At 40.7% G+C, this 18,124-nt stretch overlaps 1 protein-coding gene and 1 long non-coding RNA gene across 24 annotated transcripts in view; one reads left to right on the top strand and one right to left on the bottom strand.

Annotated features, from left to right (window-relative positions):
- Positions 1 to 793: 793 nt before the first annotated feature.
- On the bottom strand, positions 794 to 14,310 carry LOC112842789 (uncharacterized). 3 transcript variants are annotated; one of them, XR_003214816.1, is made up of 3 exons: positions 13,611 to 14,278; positions 3,125 to 3,349; positions 794 to 1,355 (listed from the first exon to the last, which is right to left on the bottom strand). It is a non-coding gene; the product is annotated as an uncharacterized LOC112842789 (long non-coding RNA). The 3 variants fall into 3 exon arrangements; XR_003214815.1 differs by having other exon boundaries at positions 807 to 1,355; positions 3,125 to 5,754; positions 13,611 to 14,310; XR_003214814.1 differs by lacking the exon at positions 13,611 to 14,278 and adding an exon at positions 11,492 to 13,142 and having other exon boundaries at positions 807 to 1,355; positions 3,125 to 5,754.
- Positions 13,318 to 18,124, top strand: part of mbnl1 (muscleblind-like splicing regulator 1) — a 40,424-nt gene continuing 35,617 nt past the window's right edge. For 3 of the 21 annotated variants that reach the window (XM_025900142.1, XM_025900144.1, XM_025900138.1), the window contains exon 1: positions 17,165 to 17,657. The gene's annotated coding sequence lies outside the window, so the exon portion shown is untranslated. Of the gene's footprint in view, positions 13,453 to 17,150; positions 17,658 to 18,124 lie in introns of those variants that run through there. The other 18 variants (XM_025900139.1, XM_025900134.1, XM_025900146.1 and 15 more) reach the window with 16 other exon arrangements.

Here is an 18,124-nt window from a genome sequence, read left to right as displayed (position 1 = left end):
TTTGTATATTATGCTTTGTATGTTGTTCCATATATTTCTATGCAAAACAAGAGGAATTTCAATCCACAGCAGTATATTCACAGTTGAAACCAGATATTTACATACACTTTAGGGGGAAAAAAACATGAAAACATTTTTTTTACTGTTGAACATCAATGTAGAGTAAACTTTTTTGTTTTAGATAAATAAATATTGAAATATCTTTTGAATTAGTTAAATGTCAGAATAAAGAGAGATAGAGCTGTCTATTTTTTTTCACTTTCATCAAATTTAGGAGTACATATACACTAAGTTTGTTTTTTTAATTAATAAGAAAACTCCAGACAATTCAATTCTGAGCTTAAGAAGCTTCTGATAGGTTAGTAGAGTCCATTTGAGTAAATTGGTGGCAGACCTGTGAATGCATATAAGGCACCCCCAAAACATGGGAGAATCAAAAGATGTCAACCAAGACACCAGGAAAAGAATTATGGACCTCCATAAGTGTGGCTCAATTTTGAATACAATTTGGGTTCCATTTGCAATTAAGAAATACAGACAATTTCTCTCTTTACTCTTAAATTTAACAAACATGTATTTTAAGTGTTTATCTAAAAAAAAAAACAAAAAAAACATTTAGTCTGATTTGATGTTTTACAATTTAAAAAGTGATTGTATTTTTATCTGAAGAGTATGTAAATATCTGGTTTCAACTGTATATTTGATGATGGTGGTGTTTGGCTTGATTCTCAGCACAAAGAGGGAGCGAGGGGAACAGAGAGGGAGATAGAGAGGATAATAAGGACAGAAGAGAAATGGAACAAGAGCCAGGTGAGACAGACATGTTAGTCAAATGGTTGTTTGCCAAAACTCATTAGAACATGTATCTAGTACCTAGTGTATCTTTTTGGAATACTTGAATAATATTGACCCTGAAAATGTCATTGATAGGTTCGCAAAACTCAAGTCTCGAAGATGTCGAAGTTGTCAGTGTAGTGCAGGTCTATGATGATTTTCAGTGCTACTATCATCTAGTTTTGATTCTGGTTCTATCTTGGTTAAGTCCTAAAGTAGTCCTGATTTTGAACTGTTGTAGTCCTGTTTTAATTCCGGGTCAGTTGTGGGTCTGGTTGAATTGGGGTTTAGCAAATCCACAGCAACTCCACCCCCCCTCCAATCCCACATGCATACTACCCTTTAGGGCTAAGCCCTGGGTGTATAAAATGTCTGGCTCCACCTCTGGTTTGACTATGCTCAGGGTCAGCGTTGCTTCTTTCCGGTCCCTCCCTCACTCTTTGAAATGCCCATGGTCAAATATCGATGATTGACCCGCAGCTGGAAGACTGAATATCGTCTCACTGTCATGACGACGCTTTCTGAAAGAGAAAATGAAATTCAACAACAGATATAAGAGCACTACAGAAGAGGATTAGGGCCACTGGTGGAAAAAAAAGCGGGAACGTCTTTTTTTTTTTTTCTTCTTCAGAATTCTGAGAAAAAAGTCAGAATTCTGACTTTTTCCCCAGAATTCTGGAAAAGAAAAAAAAAAGACGTGCCAACTTTTTTCCCAGTGGCCCTAATCCTCTTCTGTAGAGCACTGTTTCAATGTCTGAGGAAATAAATAAATGAACCTATTCACCTCTATAGTGCTGTGAAGAAGTATTATTCCCCTTCCTGATTTACTGTCATCAAATGAATTTAGACAAAGGTAACCCGTGTAAATTTAAAAGAATGCAAATTTTCAATTTTCATGATTTCATTTATTAAGAATAAAGCATTATCCAAAACTACCTGGGGTGAAGTAGGCTAAAAGATCTCAAAAAGCAACATGTCCTGCCACGATCTAAAGAAATTTAAGAACAACTGAGAAACCAAGTCACTGACATCTGTCATTTCTAAGGCCTGGGGACTCACAGTGAGAGCCATAATCCACCAATGGAGAAAAACTTGGTACACTGGGGATCCTTCCCAGGAGTGTCCATCCTACCAAAATTACTACAAGAGCACATCAACGACTCCTCCAGGAGTTCACAAACAATCCCAACAGCATCTAAAGGACCTGCAGGCCTTGCTTGCCTCAGTTAAGGTCAGAGGTCAGCAATAAGAAAGATAAAAAATGGTCAAAAATGGCAGCCATGGGAGAGTTCCAAGGAAAAAACGCTGCTGAGCAAAAAGAGCTCAAACACTCGTCTCACATTTGCCAAAAACATCTTCATGATCCCCAAAACTTGTCTGTGGACTGATGATACAAAAGTTGAACTTTTGGAAGGTTTGAGTTTGATTACATCTGGTGTAAAACTAACACAGCATTTCATAAAAAGAACATCATAACAACAGTCCAAATGATGGTGGTAGTGTGATGGTCTGGGGCTGCCTTGCTTCCTCAGGACTTGGACGAATTGATGAATTCTGCTCTCTACCAGAAAATCCAGAAGGAGAATGTCCGACATCAGTTCATGCCCTGAAGTTCAAAAACACTTTGGTTATGCAGAAGGGCAATGATCTGAAACACAGCAGCAAGTCCACCTCTGAATGGCTCAAACAAACAATATGAAGGTTTTGGAGTGGCTTAGACTTAAATCAGATTGAAATGCTTTGACCTGACCTCAAATAGGCCATCCTTGCTTGAAAACCCTTCAGTGTGGCTCTATTACATTCTGCAAAGAAGAATGGTCAAAAGCTCTTCCATGGCCACCAAAGACTCATTGCCAGTTACCTCAAACACTTGATTCCAGTTCCTGCTGCCAAGGGTGGCACGACCAGTTATTAGTCTTGGGAGCAATTTTTTTCTCATAGGGCCCTTAATTAATAAAATCATCATCAAAAAAATGCATTTTGTATTTGCTTGGGTTTACTTGGGTTACCTTTGTCTAATATTAAAATTTCTTTGGTCTGAAACATTTCATCTTGACAACGATGCAATAAACTGAGAAATCAGGAAGGGGCCAGATGTTTTTACACAGCACTGAAAGTCCAAATCAAGTCTGTAGTGAAAACTACATCTATTAGCCCCTAAAATTATACTATGAGCTTATCTTAGAGAGCAGTAAAGAGACAAAAACATCTCACGAGCACACATTTTATAGTAAAATCACTATATTTTTGGACTACCTAATATCACAGAGTAATAATGATATGAGTGTACCTCTGCATTCTGCTGCCATGATGGGAACTGATGCATTCTTTCTGAGATTACTTCCAGCTTTCCTCTTCAGGCCCATGTTTTCCAGCTCCAGCTTTCTGATATCCGCTTGCATGGCGCTGATCACCTGGATGATTCTCCTTTTGCTGTCCATGGTGCTGACCGCAGTCTTTTCCACCCTGTCTGCTTCTCTCATGAAGGTACTCAGCCCACCTATAGACACATGTTCTATTCCCACATATATGCTTTCATTTAAGGCTCATTACACAGCTCTCCTTTGGGTCAACAACAATATAAGCAGCCAATCAGCAGCAGCAATCTAGTCTGTCATCGGACTGTTGGTGGTGGGGTCACCTGGGGTGAGTGCTATTTTCTTCTTAGTGATCTGATGCCTACCACTTTCCCTCCTCCTGTTAAATATTCATCTGCTCTGTCAATGTAAAGGAACAATTGGTGCTTGGGAGAGGCTTGCCTGTGGTCTAACTGTCTGTCAAGAAGATACAGTGAACCTGTTCCCCATGAACTTAGTCTACCTCTCAACATGGTGCAAATTCATATAAACTGAGGAATAAATGATTCAAGTTATGGTTTACACTTTTTTTGTGTCTTAACTTTAATCATTTTTTTTCTGCCCCAAAAGACTGGACTGGATTATGTGGCAATAATAGTAATAATTTATTATAAAGTCAAAACGGCCATCTATGCCCCTTTGCTGATGCTTTCTAAATCATTATGGCTTGCAGAGGTAGTGCAAGTGAATTCACAGAGATCTAAAAATTGCCTACATTCATAAAAGAGTGAAAATATATGAAGTGCATTAGCAGATGACTTCTGCTTGTATTCATGCGCTTACAAATGGAAAGATTTATGGAATATTTATTGTACAAATGCACCAAATGTGCAAAATTAAAAGGAAAAAATACATTTGAGAGGGCTAGCCTGGGTTTTATGCTGCTTTGCTGCTCTCTAGTGTCCAGTAGTCCAGTAGCATCATGCTTACAAAATAACCTACATAACACTGACCTCTTTGGTTGAAACTAGTATCTCGTATATCTGACCACAGCAAATAATGCTGCTTTAGATTTTCTCATAAGTCTTTTGTAAGCTGAACCCAGCGCACTTCAAGTGTAAGCAGGTGTTACGAAATATGCCAGCTGCTGTGCATCTAACTGAAAATTACACATCACGAGGACGTTACTTCATGGTGTCCTCGTGATGTGTGATATTGGAGGTAAGACTCAACAACAATGGCAGATATTAAACTGCACACAGACCTCTGTCTCAATATTAAGCTGTCTGTTTGTTTGTGTTTTCACACCGCACTACATATTCTAAGTTCCTCCCATTGCACAGTGTGGTGTGTGAGCTGTTTGTTTGCTGATAACAACCCAACAGATAAGCTCTATGTGCTGCTGACACACTGACACCCTTCAGACGATTGTGTAAGTGAAGACTGTGTGCAAGACAGTTGTGTCACAACATGGGTTGTGTTTTAACTCTTGGTTGTATACAGAAGAAGGAAAAAATCATTAAAAACAAAGAATATTTACTATAGATTCCCAAATGTCCAGCAGGTGGCGTGCACTCTAATTTTTGTGACACAAAACTGGGGCTAATGTTGTGAAGCTCCATGTGCAAGCACATGATATCCTCCATCAGCAGCAGGGTAAGCCCAGAGCCCTCTAATAGTAAGAGTCGCATCAGCAGAGAGGGTTCCAAATGCAGTAAATGCATTGATCTGCAGTAGTTTTTATACCACAGTAAAGTGCATGTGGTTAAGTCTTTGTGTACTCCTCTACCATTCTGTCAATTTTTGAGCTTGTTAATGTGTTTTCAACATTATATGCTAACCAACAGCAGCCACAGTTGAACATTTATTGTTAGATTTTAGTGGACTTGGGTAAACGTTTCAAAATCAGTTGTTTTCTACCTGTCAGAGTTTCTTCATTGTGGCTTCAGTAATGCCATGATAAATTCATACTGCAAATAATCTTAATGGCAGAATGAGACTGACATGTGACTTTCAATGATAGCATGAGAATAACTGTGTTTGCTTTGGAAATATTTTGGTCTCCAGAGCTTAAAATATTCAAATTCAAAACAAATATCTAGTCCAACTTTCTGTGTGACAGAGACAGGAATTTATGTCTTACATGTGGACAAAACTGCTACTCAACACTTCACATCTACACAGGGCAGATTGCATTAAAACACTCATTATTGTGTATCATGTCTCATAGAGCATTTTCACAGGCATTATAAGACTTTTGCTATTATAAGACACTTTAGTGGGATTAATACATATTCATATATTTAAAACATGTTTCTCTGCTGTTGTGTGCTGTGCTGCATGGGGACGCTGCACTCACTCAGAGATAAAAGCATACGTGTACATTCATCCCACTGACGCCAAGTGGAGAAAAATAGTTGGCTCACTTTAAAAGAACAATGACTGTAACTATGGATTAAAACATCCACATATACACAAATTCAATCATATTCAAGAACACATTTGCACATTTTTTTCTTACAAAGTCCAGACCATTAAAAATTAATAAGTGTAAATCTTGGAAAAACTCAGGGAGATGAATCTCCAGGTTAGGGTGCTGTTTCACTGCAGGGAGTCTTCAGACCTGTGGTTTGTGTGTTGAGAGAGTGTTAACAGAGAGAAAAAAAAGCAGAAAATGTAGGTTTTGTAGGTTTAGATGGGTAAATGTATGACGGCATGTGGTGTAGTTATAAGTAAAACTTTAGAAATGAATTAGCTGTTGATGTTAAACAAGGTGTGACTAATGTTGTTAGTCATGAATTCATGAATTTGTATTGACAGTATACACTAATACTAAAATACAGGATCAGTATGACAACACACACAGAATTCACTTCTATAAAAATACATATATTTATTAAATTCTCTATTTAGCCTTATGTGATTATTTTTTCAGAGCTGGTTTCCATATTTTAAATTTACCTTGTTTTTTTCAGTCTGATTTGTTTCCTTTTCCTTCCCTCTGATTTTACCATCTGCTGAGATGCAACATTATACACCGTGTAACAGTCAACAGAACCATAAGCCTAAAAACAGTATTTATGAGACTGCTACAGTATGCCTCGACTCTTTATTTTTAGCCATGTATAAGAAAATAGCTAGCTGTTTCCCTGATTATTGTACGATTATTATTTTATTACTCCGAATCGATACATTTGTTAAAATAGACCAGACAACAATAAGCCATAATGTTATTTTCGCACTAACATTCACACCTATGGGTATTTTAAAATGACCAACTGACCTAACCCCACTGACTGCATGTCTTTGGACTGTGGGAGGAAGCTGGAGTGCTGGAGAGAACCCACACAGAAAAATCCCGGCCAGGTGGTGGAATCAAACTCACCACCTTCTTGCTGAGTTCAAGTCCAGGCCTTACCTGGAGTGCTAATCATCGCGCGCCACATTATGTTATATCACAATATATTAATATTAATTAATATTTAATACAATATTTAATTATTTAGTTGTGTGGGTGGGTGGGGGGTAATATACAAAACATAATTTTGAATTCATTAGGCTACTTGTTCTTGGTTGATATTGTGTGTTTGCTAGCTTAAACTGGCATATCTACAAATGTATTGGTGGATAATCAGTTAACATGTTTCACTGCACAGGTGAGTTTGATTTAGATGTGCTGATAGCATACAGTATTCTTTTGGCGCTTTACCCCCCCCCCCAAAATGCTCCATTGGAGTGAACGGAGATGACGCGACTCTTACTAACCGAGGGCTCTGGGTAAGTCCAAAGGGCGACGGTATAAAGTAGAGGTAATTGATTTTTTTTTTCCTTTGCAAGTGATTACAGAAGCAGAATTTAATACGTGGCTTTTGATTGCAGCCCTTTCATCACTGCTCCTTGCTTTGCAAATTTGACACCAGAGGGTCAGGACAAATGCAGCTCCCTTCAGAATACCGCACTCATCATTTTAGCCAAGTTGCTGTTGACCTGGCGCCAGCACTACAAAACAGGACAAGTAATTTAATTTGTCACCACCGCCGACCTTGAAGCAGGGAATGTAGGCTACGAGAATCCCAATAGGGAGGCTTCAAGAAAATGTCCTGGGAGCTGGGAGAGAGAGAGAGAGGGGGTCAGACTGTTCTGCTTGAAGCATCACACCCATTCCCTCACGTCTAAAGGAATACATTTGTCCTTCAGGTATGCATGCAGAGATTAATGAATGTCTATTCCTGTTTTAAAGGTACTGGGGCGCTGTCTCTAAGGGCAGAGGTGATCAAATTACCCATGATTTAATTTGACTTTTAACAGCAGATCTTTAAGAGTATAGCAACACAACACTTCAGTCTTTGAACTGCAGTATTCTGTGCTCTGTGTCTATCTATTTTTGTGGCATAAAATCTGAAAAATGACAAGTATGCAGTGCTTGTCCTTCACCAAAAATGTTCCTCCTTAAAGTGAAAAAAAAAATACTGTAGCCAGGGAGTAAACACCATCATAGCAACAGATAACACGACTGCCAGAAAGCATACAGTCAACAGGCAGTACCACCATAATCCAAGTCAAGATGTCCACCTGCATGAACTTAATAGCGTCATTACTCGGGAGATACATTACACTGAAGTGTCACTTCCCTGTGCAAGAGGCTCTAAATCAAGGAGGGCATGAGAAATGTAGGGCGCATCGGCTTTTATTATGTGATGCATGCCAAGTCCTCCGATGCCTCTGTCTGTCATGTTTACATACCTCACAAAGTGTTGAGGCAGTATTTCATTTGATTGGATCAAACACCTTTAAAGGGTTGTTTCAGAAGGCCTCGCAGTAAATTTAAAAAAAAAAAAAAAGAGGCAGAGAAACTGCTTGGTCATTGCGTTTCTGTGCAGCTGTTTTGTCTCTTTGAGCTGTCGCCACAGTTACCACGATGATATGACACTGATAGGTTAGATAAATTCTCAGATCCCCAAGTGTTCTGTTACTTTATTACACATTAGTAAGGTCCCGAGGGAGAGCGCATTCCCAATCCTATCTCTCATCACCCAGAAGCAACAAATGTACTAATGACCTCTTGCAGCCGTGTGATGTGACGTGATGCGATCTGATGGTAACTGCAGCCCTATCGAGCTGACATCTTATATCACCCTGGTCAGAATTTAATATTGGTCGTAAAGTCTAAATATAAGGCTTCAGAGACTAAGTTGTTTAACATAGAGCTGCTCTAACTGTCTGGCAAAAACACACACGCAGGGGTAACAAGGCTTGAAGGTGGCGTGTTTACTGCTTGCAGAGATGTTCTGCTTTTGAGATTATTATGATGCGTGTGAAATGTTGCAGCAACTTCGACCAAGCTGTTTAAAAGAAGCTTTTAAGCAGCGTACTCCTTTTCCAGCATGCCAGTGTTTCAAATAGAGACCTGTAGGTTTTCCAGCCATTTGGCATGGTCTTTAATGACATAGCTCATAGCCACAGTCCCATTTAGCACCCTTCATTATGACTCACTAATCATAGGCTACATTTGTTTTTCTTTTTCTCTCTTCTCTTTCTCTCTACCTCTTTCTTTCTGAAAACTTTTAGGCCTCTGCCTTCGTTTTACCATTCTGTTTATCTTCATCTTAGCAAGATGAATCCAGTTAGGACGCCAGAGCTGCTACTGGAGAAAGTGTTTGTTGACTTTTCGGCACAGACTGGTGCTCTGTAGGGGAGCAGTCTGTTATTTATGGCTCAGGGCCTCATGTGATTGGCTGAAGAGAGATGTAATTATGTCTGGCGCTTTTTAGAATTACAATAGGTGCCGTGTTGAGTTCACTGGTTGCTAGGTTACTAAGTGAAAGGTTTTGTACTGTATAGAAAAATTTCTTTTTCATATAGCCTTTGCTTGATGGTCAGTGAACTTTTTCTGTTCTTACCCTCGGCCCATTGATGCAATTCTTACTCAGTAACTCATTGTTGCTAATTGTAGATGTGCCCAGATAGTGTGTGGATGTTATCTGTGTCGTGTTGGGGATTAATTCAGAATTTTGTACAAAACGAGGCGAGCAAATGCTGTCCCTTCATCAGTTACCTTAGAACTTTTTTTTGAACAAGAGGAATGGAAACAGCAACCAAAGCCAGTTTCAGTTCTAAAGACGCCTGACTGGTATTTTAAGACAGGCTTGAAATGAAATATTTGGTGTGCAGTCGTTGTCAGGGTGAAAGTACTTTTATGATAGAAAGTAACGCAGATATTCACTTGCAGCAATGAAGGTATGCAGAAGACCATCTCTGAATGCACAAAATGGACTACAGCAGCAGAAGACCACATCGCTTACTGCTCCTGTCAGCTAAGAACAGGAAACTGAGGCTATAACTTGCTCACCAAAACTGAACAAAAGAAGACTGGAGAAATGTTGGCGTTTGTAATGAGTCTTAATTTTTGATGGTGTGCCCATCTCCTCATTGGCTGCATCCAGCAGGATAACGCACCATGTCACAAAGCTCAGATCATCTCAAACTGGTTTCTTGAACATGACAATGAATTACTTGTACTCAAATGGCCTCTGCACTCACCAGATCTCAATCCAACAGAGCACCTTTTGGATTCAGTGGAAGAGGAGATTCTTATCGTGGATGTGAAGCTAACAAACCTGCAGCAACCGTGTGATGCCAAAATGTCAACATGGAGAAAAATCTCTGAGGAATGTTTCCAGCACTTTGTTGAATCTATGCCACAATGAATTAAAGCAGTTCTAAAGGTAAAAGCAGGTCCAGCCACGTGCTAGGAAGGTGTAACGGACAAGTTGAATGAGTGTGAGAGCTTACATGAGGGTTTTTTTCTGTTATCTGAATTTGGTTTGGTTTGGTAGCGACATTTCATCCTTCACATAGATAGTGTTAGTAGGAAAGGGAGTTTTAAATAGCTGCAATGATTTCCAGTGAATTGCTTACATGCAGAGGTGAGGATATTAAAGCTAGATATGAAAATAAAGATAAACAAGTCTCAACGACTGCTTTAATAGCCGGTGAGAAGACCGACTCAGAGTCAGATACAAGCAGAAATGAATGGATATTACTTTCAAAATTATAGTATTCAACTCCAGTGAGGGAAGATTAATTCAATTAACAGTTGTCCATAACACAAGAGACGTGCATAATTCTCTTCATAAAAGCAGTCAGTGATGGGGTCTTTATCTCCTCATTATGTAGGGGTGGTCAGACAGGGACCTTGAATAGGCTGATGGGATTATGTCAGCTTGAATTGGTCTCTGTTGAGGTTATTACACATGCATGCAGTGAAACGGAAGCCAAGTGTTTGTCTGCTCACTATAGGTGGTGGGAACTGAAGACGATACTTGAGCACACCACCATACATAATCCTATTGTGTGCTCCATACCATGGCTTATGTGATCACTGTCTTCAAGAATACATGTGTAGTTATATAAACACAGAGATGCGAAAGGAGTTGGGGCTCAGTGAGTAATCCTCCTATAATCCATTTATTTTAAATACATGGGCTGTCATGGTTATTAAGTAGTGATGTGTCTATCATTTTCGTGTGTGCACATAGTTGCAACACTGCCTTCGACGTATCTCACACCCCGGTTCCAAAGCAAAAGCTTTGAATGCCAGTGCAAATTTGCATTTCTTTCAGTCATTGGTTTATTTAGTCCACACAAATTGGAAAATACTTATAAACTGAAAAAACAAAATGTTTTTCTGAGTCTCACTAGAGTTGAAGCCAAGTGTCTTCCCCTTTCCTCTCTGTCACATGAATATCAGCCAGATCACGATGGAGGAAAAAAAACACTTCCAGGCCTGCAGCATCTAGTTATCTACTTTCTGTGTAGGCTGGAGTTATTAAAGATTGCATGACACAGTGTCTGGACCCGGCTGAGTGGATAGTGTAAGTATAGACGCTGATTAGTTCTCTCTTCTCACCTAATTACTGGTGTGATCCTATTGCAAGCTGTTGTGATACCCTCAGCGGACCATCATGTCAAAGTCAGTTACAAAGCCAAGTTGTCCATGTATCTACTGAAAGCCGTGTAAAGATAAGATGGTTGTAAAAGTGTCTAAACTGGCTTGTTAAATAAACTTTGAGTTGGAGTAATTCAAGTAGGTGGTTTGTTAAAATATTTACGCAGTTCTGTCTGTGATGCTTTATGACTTTTAGATCTAGACAGTCATTAAAATGGCACATCTGCATAACAAATTTTGACTGTCACCCCTTCGCTTCTCTCTCTCTCTCTCTCTCTCTCTCTCTCTCTCTCTCTCTCTCTCTCTCTCTCCCTCTCTTTCCAGCTCCTTAGTTTAGTTAGGTATGCAGTAGTGCCACTTGCAGACGGCAGTGTCCTGGTAGCCCTAAAAAGGGAAGGAGTCTCACTCTTACTCCTGGCAGCTCGTGGAGGAGCGAAGGCTAAATTAGGCCTGGTTTCATTGACTTCCAATCCACCGACTCACAGCAGCCCTTCAGCCCATAGGAGGGGAGGCCCAGTGGTGATCAGTGCTTCTGATCCTTCCTCAGAGCTTTCCCTGACACTGTCTGGGTAACTGAAGTCAGATAGAGAAGTGAGAAATCTGAATACAACAGAAACATTCACAGTTTGTGAGGCTTTTTATTTTAACATCTCTATATCACCATAGTCATGTTGGTTGCCAACCCCGTAGTAACAGCCTAAAATGACCCCTTTTTGATTTTATACACCTTTATGCCTTATAAAAGCACAATATTAAGGTCTTGTTTAGATCCATAAAAGGTGAAGTTCAATATATTATGACTAAATCATGTTGCAAAGCACCCACCTAGCAATGGATTTTAAGGACCTATTTTTAGTGTATAAACAACGTCAGCCACCCATGTTTTGTTTTTTTCTCTCGGTGTCATTAAGTGTTACTGGAGCACGGGCGTGTACTAGTTATTACTGTGTACGTTCTTCGGATTATTTTTGATAGAATTACTTTGAGACTCATAGGATGTATTTTAAATTTTGTCATAAGTATGATTCTGACCCAAAGGGTGGATAGACACACTTGTTTGGCAATTAATACTAGCAGGTTATTTTAAAGTCTACTAGCTGTTAACTGGTTGTACAATTACATGTTTCAGTACACTACAGCTGAATAATTCAGGCCTGGAAGTCTCTTCATGTGAACCATATTCAGATTTAAAAAGCTGAAAATATGAAGGAACACCATATTTAAGAACACCATATATCACTTTTAAATACTTTGTGGCTCTTTTTTACTGTATTGAAGGAGTAGCTTCAAGCAGTGCACAAGCAACGTTAGCACTTTAACACTGAAGCAAAAACTGTTTATTTTGAAAAGTACCAAAATGAGACAAAGAATGGAAACTGCACTGGCCTAAATCCTATTTATAACATATATAATTCATATAATATTGCTAAGTTACATGCAGTCACACTCTGCTGTGAAAGATAACACTGTAGCTACTCAGTTGTGTATTTTTGCTGATAAAATGCTTGTTGTTTGTCTCCTACCCTCCTCTGCTCTTTCCCCTGCACTGAGCTGTCCTGTGTGATTGACCGCGTCTCTTTCTCTGTGCTGGCAGTCGGAAACAGGTGCTGAGTGCTGCTGAGTGTTGCTGCGTGTGTGGGCCCCAGGGGCCTGGTTCAACATTCCACTGATAGTTTGATAGACACGGGCTTTCGGGTGGAAGAGGTAGGGCCTGCAACAACCTCGCAGAAGAGGAATCGATGGTGCTCTGTTATGATATACGTGTTTTTAAGGAGGTGAGGTCATATTGTCGCGCTGAAACCCCCCTTTCTTTTTTAAGTCAGTCTCAAAAACAGCCTCTTCAACACTCCACTTCCTCATTTGTAAAGTTATCTAACTTATCTCTTAGTCTGCAAACTATAATGTCTCAATCAGTTCCTTTTTTCGCACCTTTTCAAGCATTTGTACATGTCATTGCGCATATATACTGTACAATATATGTTGCACAGTGTGTCGACACGTAGTTGTGCAAATGGGCGAAAAGAGGAAGTTACAGAAAGGGGATACAGAGAGAGGCGGGGAGAATAACAAGGCGACCATATTTGGCATAAGTAGATAATGCAAGCAGAAGATGCAAATGAGATAAAGAGTGGTTGTCATGGAGACTTGATGTTGCGCAGTGATGGTTCGCTGTAAACCTGACCACATTTGTGGTATAGCCGTTGCCAAGCAGAAGGTGCTATTATGAGAGTGAGAGAGAGATCAGAGTTAGAGAAGTAGAGGAAGAGAGAACTGAAGATGTTAGTAAATCCCACAATGCATTGCAGCAGCATGACCTATGCTGAAGTGGCTTTGTCGGTCCCAGAGGCACATCAGCGTTAGACAAACACGCAGGTAAGCTCTCTGTCTCTAAATTTTCCCTGCAGAATTGATATGTTTAGGTTATTTTAACTGGTTCCAAGTGAAATTTGTTTGTAATTTCTATTTAATGCTTCCAATTGGTTTGGTTTACATTTTTTAAAAATATTTAAACTGTAAGCTGGTTAACTTACTTTCTTTTCTGCTTCACAAAGAAGGAAATGTCAGTCTCCGTCTGATGTTAACATGCAATATTTTGTTCTTTGTTCAAGTTTGTCAAATTTGTCTCTCCAGTGGGGTGCGTGTTGAGAGTTTAATATGGGAGGAGACTTTATATGATAAACACAGCAATACATACCCATAGGCTACATTTACACAGAAAATTAGATAAAAGCTGAAATGAAAGGCCTCTTTGCAGAGGGTGTTTCCATTCGTTAGCTCCAAGATAAGCTTAAAGCCTGAGGTCTGCACACACATACATGTGCACTGTGGTGTCAGATAGGGACAAGACAGCTATTTCCTCTCTGTGTATTTCAAACCTGACAGCTTGAATTGCACCTGCTTCCCCCACCATGTCAAAATGGAAAGAAGTTAAGAGAAAACCACAAAGTATGCAGTAGGGAAATATGACTGCAAATTTGCACAAGAAGAGGACTCTTTGTTTTGTTTTGTTTTTTCTCTGTTAAGTGTAGAAGTTACCTCAAGGGGATATTTTTGCTTTGTCATTCTGCAGCCTCCAATATATACTCTTGTGAAATCGCTAATGTTAAATGCAATTTCCTGGTTTTTTTGGTCTTTCTTAAAGACTTTATACGATTGAGTGTAATTGTTTTTTTGTGCGGTTCTTTTTCAAGGGTGGGGGGGACTAAGGGATAAATGAACTATTGGAGTTTGGCATATAAACGCTCTGGAACATTTCCACAGAGGAGTGAGAGTTCACATCAGCCAGCTACTGTCATTTACAGACAGCTGAGAAATAGCAGAGTGCTGAGATGATAGGGATGCTTAAGGTGGAAAGCTGAGTTCATCAGGGAGGAAGGAAAGGAAATAAAATGTTAGCCGTTATGTTTTTTTTATGTGACAGAGACATCAAGAAAAGACTGTGTTAGCGTTGAATTGAACAGAATTTTGGAATATTCTGAATATTTTTATTATCTTCTTTTCTACTTCAGTAAATGAGGAAGACATGCAAAAGACCGATTTCTTTTCATATATTTATAAATATAAATACACATAAACTGATGTGGCAAAGGGATTTCCCAGTAGTGGCATTACTTAGGCTACTTTAGAGACTTCCCTAACCATGCAGAGCCACAGAAGAAACTATACAAGTGTTTTTACAGGCTGAGTATACTCCCCATGAGTAACTTGCTGAACTTAGTGTGTAAAAGTGGTGGAATTCCCCTTCAAGCACATTGAATACACTCTCTCAAGCGTGCACACACACACATACACACACACACACACACACACCTACCTCTTCCTGTTTTCGGTTTGTACCATAAGTATGTGTGTTAACAGTTTGCTCGACCTCAGTGTGTTTATTCCTGTTGCTTTTTGCTCATCCTTTCGCAGCTCTACAGCTTCACTGATCTAGAGAGCACAACATCTCTGTGAGATACGAGGCATGTGCAGAAAGAAGGCAAATCATTGGGCCGGTGTGACACGAAAAGAAATATGAACTATAAAAGTAGAAGTAAGCTCCTGTTGTGCGCTCGATCAGAATGAAACTTGTCAGAAACAATGAGTGAACATTTGGTAACCGCGCAATTTGGCTCTGCACTCATACTTGAAGTTGGTGAGAGGAGTATGATCGAGGGGATTGTTACAAATAGACAAGCACTTATGAAGCCTTTAAGGCAAGTTTAGGGGAATTAAGATGCAGTCATAAGTGAGATAAAGCGATGAAAGGACAGATTTAGCGATATCATAAAGAAGAGAAGTAAGAAAAAGATGCACACAGTGTACACTGAACTGCAGTGGAAGAGGGGAAATTCCACATTAGTGTCTGAGTTTCGCAGAGAGCCCAGATCTTTGGAGGCGTTGCTAATATGTCTCCTATTGAGCCAGATCATCAATCACCGTGTTTCTTTATTATGGGTCAACGAAAGCTCAGTGCCGTCAAACAGATTGGCCTTCTAATCTAAAAGACAACAAGTCTAGCAGGGTTGTTTCCATGCTTGGAAATAGATCCTTCCTTCACTAATGAATGATTGCTGGAAATAGATCAAGGCATGCACGTTGCTGTTGTAGTTAATAACGCCACTGTCGATCAGAACTTGCATCAATGCTCTCAGTTCTTTTGTCTGCGGTGCGCACTGTGTTTTTGCTCTCTCTGAGTTTACCAACACATTGCAGAAGGGTTTTTAGCTATAGGTAAAGGGTTAGCCGTGCTGCAGCGGCTCAGCCACAGATTGTCACCCTGGGTTTACAGTGCTGCTGTGTAAATTGGAGATGACTTATCACCAGCTTTGTATTAAACAGAGCTGTGCAGCCATTGAAACAAGTCCAGCGAGATAGGAAGGCTAGGAACAGAGAGACAGTGGAGGTGTGACAGTTTTACATAGGAGAGGCAATGGTTTTAAGCAGTCTTTCATGTACATGTAGGCAAATACGCCAAAGAAAGAATGGACTCTAACATCTCCAAGTGAATATGTGTGAGCTCAGTTAATTTACATTCTGCGCTATGCAGCATTAACATGCTTTGTATATGAAAACACATTGCAAAGATATTTTGGGTATATGAATGCATTTTCCATGTGATGGCACTCAAATGAAAGTGAGTCACAGACAATATGCACGAACTGGTCGCAAAACTTGGCGTCAGCACACGCTCGAAATCTGCAAGGATTCCTGCAGACGCCAGGGCCACTATCTCCATAGCTACCGGATATTGCAGAATCGGGTCCAAATCAAATTCTTGGAGGCTTCTATTGGATGCACGGGTTGCAGCAGCAGAAGCCTGGTGTCAACAACAATACAGGAGAGTTGGCAGGAACAGCCGCCTCTGTGTTTTCTGAGTTAGCCTTTTTCTTAATATGTTGCTGACCTGCAACCAAACCGCCCTGGTCTGCATCTTCTTTTTTTTTAAAGAAGTAATTTTAAAACTATAACCACTTACTTATTGCAGTTTCACTTTGTAGTGCTTTTATAATGTGGGCAGGAGCTAGTGTGAGCTAAGGGCTGCATGCCACAGATGAAAAGCAGTATGAAAGTGAGAGAGGGGATCTGGACAGAAGCCAGGCCAAATCTGTTGCAGAAACCCTGTAAACCTTTCCATAACTGTTTCCTCCACACCCCGTATTCTATTCATTCTTTCCAATTGCCATTTATTCCTTTTCTTCCTGACCTCATTAAGACCCTTTCTTCACTCATTCTTTCCCTTTCTGGTTGTATTTAACATCACTCTCTTTTATTTCTAAAGCCCTTCCTCGCTGTGCATGACCTTTCCTCACTGGTATGTTTATCCTGTTACTAATGTTCATCTTTTCTTGTTGCTGGGTTTTCCCAATCTTTCCTTCCTGCCTCTTCCCTCTCTCCTACCTCAGCCTCACTGAATAGGCAAGGACAGTGCTGCTGTAACTGAGCCAGCACTTCCTGGTGTTTTTGGAGGAGGGGGGGGGCGTGGCCAGCTTCAGTGAGGAAGAAAAGGAGGGAGAGGGAACTGCAGGGTCTGTATGCCCAGTGCAGTCCGGTCTCTCCCTCCCTCCTCCTCTTCGTCGTCGTCCTCCTCCTCCTCCACAGCTGTTGCCACTGCCGCCCAGTGAGCACTACTTTCCTGCAGCAGACAGATGATCCAGAGGCTGGGGAGTCAGTAAAGACACAGCCCAGCCCCGTCTCAGCACAGCTCTGCACAACCCAGCTTAGCCACTTGGAGAGGCAGGGGAGGGGAGACACTAGCGCACACAGCCAACGCTGCAACGCATACACACACAACCGCACAGACAAACACTCCTCCTCTCTCTCTCTTGCTTTCTCCCTATCTGCTCTCCCTCACTCTGGGTGCTCGGCTCCGCGCACAGCTCCTTTACTCATTCGCTGCTGATTCACTCGCTCACTCGCTTGCCTCCTCTTCTGCCAGTCGCTCTGCCTTGCTGTGTTCTGCCTGCCTGCCTGCCTGAGAATGGTCCAGCCGGTGCCTGGGGGTCTGCTGTCGCGGCCTGTCTGAATACACGCATAAACATACAGAGCCAGTCGACACGCGGAAGCACGCACACACAAACTGGAGGGCAATGTGAGAGGTAAGAGCTTGGTTCATAACCCTCCTCCCTGCCTCACTGGTTTATCTAGATCTTTCCTCCTGTGTGTGTGTGTGTGTGTGTGTGTGTGTGTGTGTGTGTGTGTGTGTGCTGCTGTCTTTACTTTCCAAAGTAAGCACTTGTGCAATGGAGAATAGGTAGAGATGTGGAGATTGTTTGCCTTGGTGTCTGCTCTGTGTGTGTGTGTGGGTGTGTGTGTACCACATGGCTAACTTCCATTTGTTATGGTTTGTTATGTGTGTGTGTGTGTATATATATACATATATATATAGAGGCACGCACACATTTAGACACATTCTTGGCTCACACCAGACAGTCACACAATAGCTCCTTCCTGAGGGTAGTGCTAGTTAGCAAGAAAATTTGCTAGTGTGTGAGTGTGTGTGTGTGTGTGTGTGTTTAGAGGGCCGTGGTTGTTCCAGGAAGCAGTGGAGAGGATCAATAGATCG

Source organism: Oreochromis niloticus, linkage group LG18 (genome assembly GCF_001858045.2).
Source record: "Oreochromis niloticus isolate F11D_XX linkage group LG18, O_niloticus_UMD_NMBU, whole genome shotgun sequence".
Lineage (NCBI taxonomy): Eukaryota > Metazoa > Chordata > Actinopteri > Cichliformes > Cichlidae > Oreochromis > Oreochromis niloticus.
This window is presented reverse-complemented; position numbering and strand designations above follow the sequence as displayed.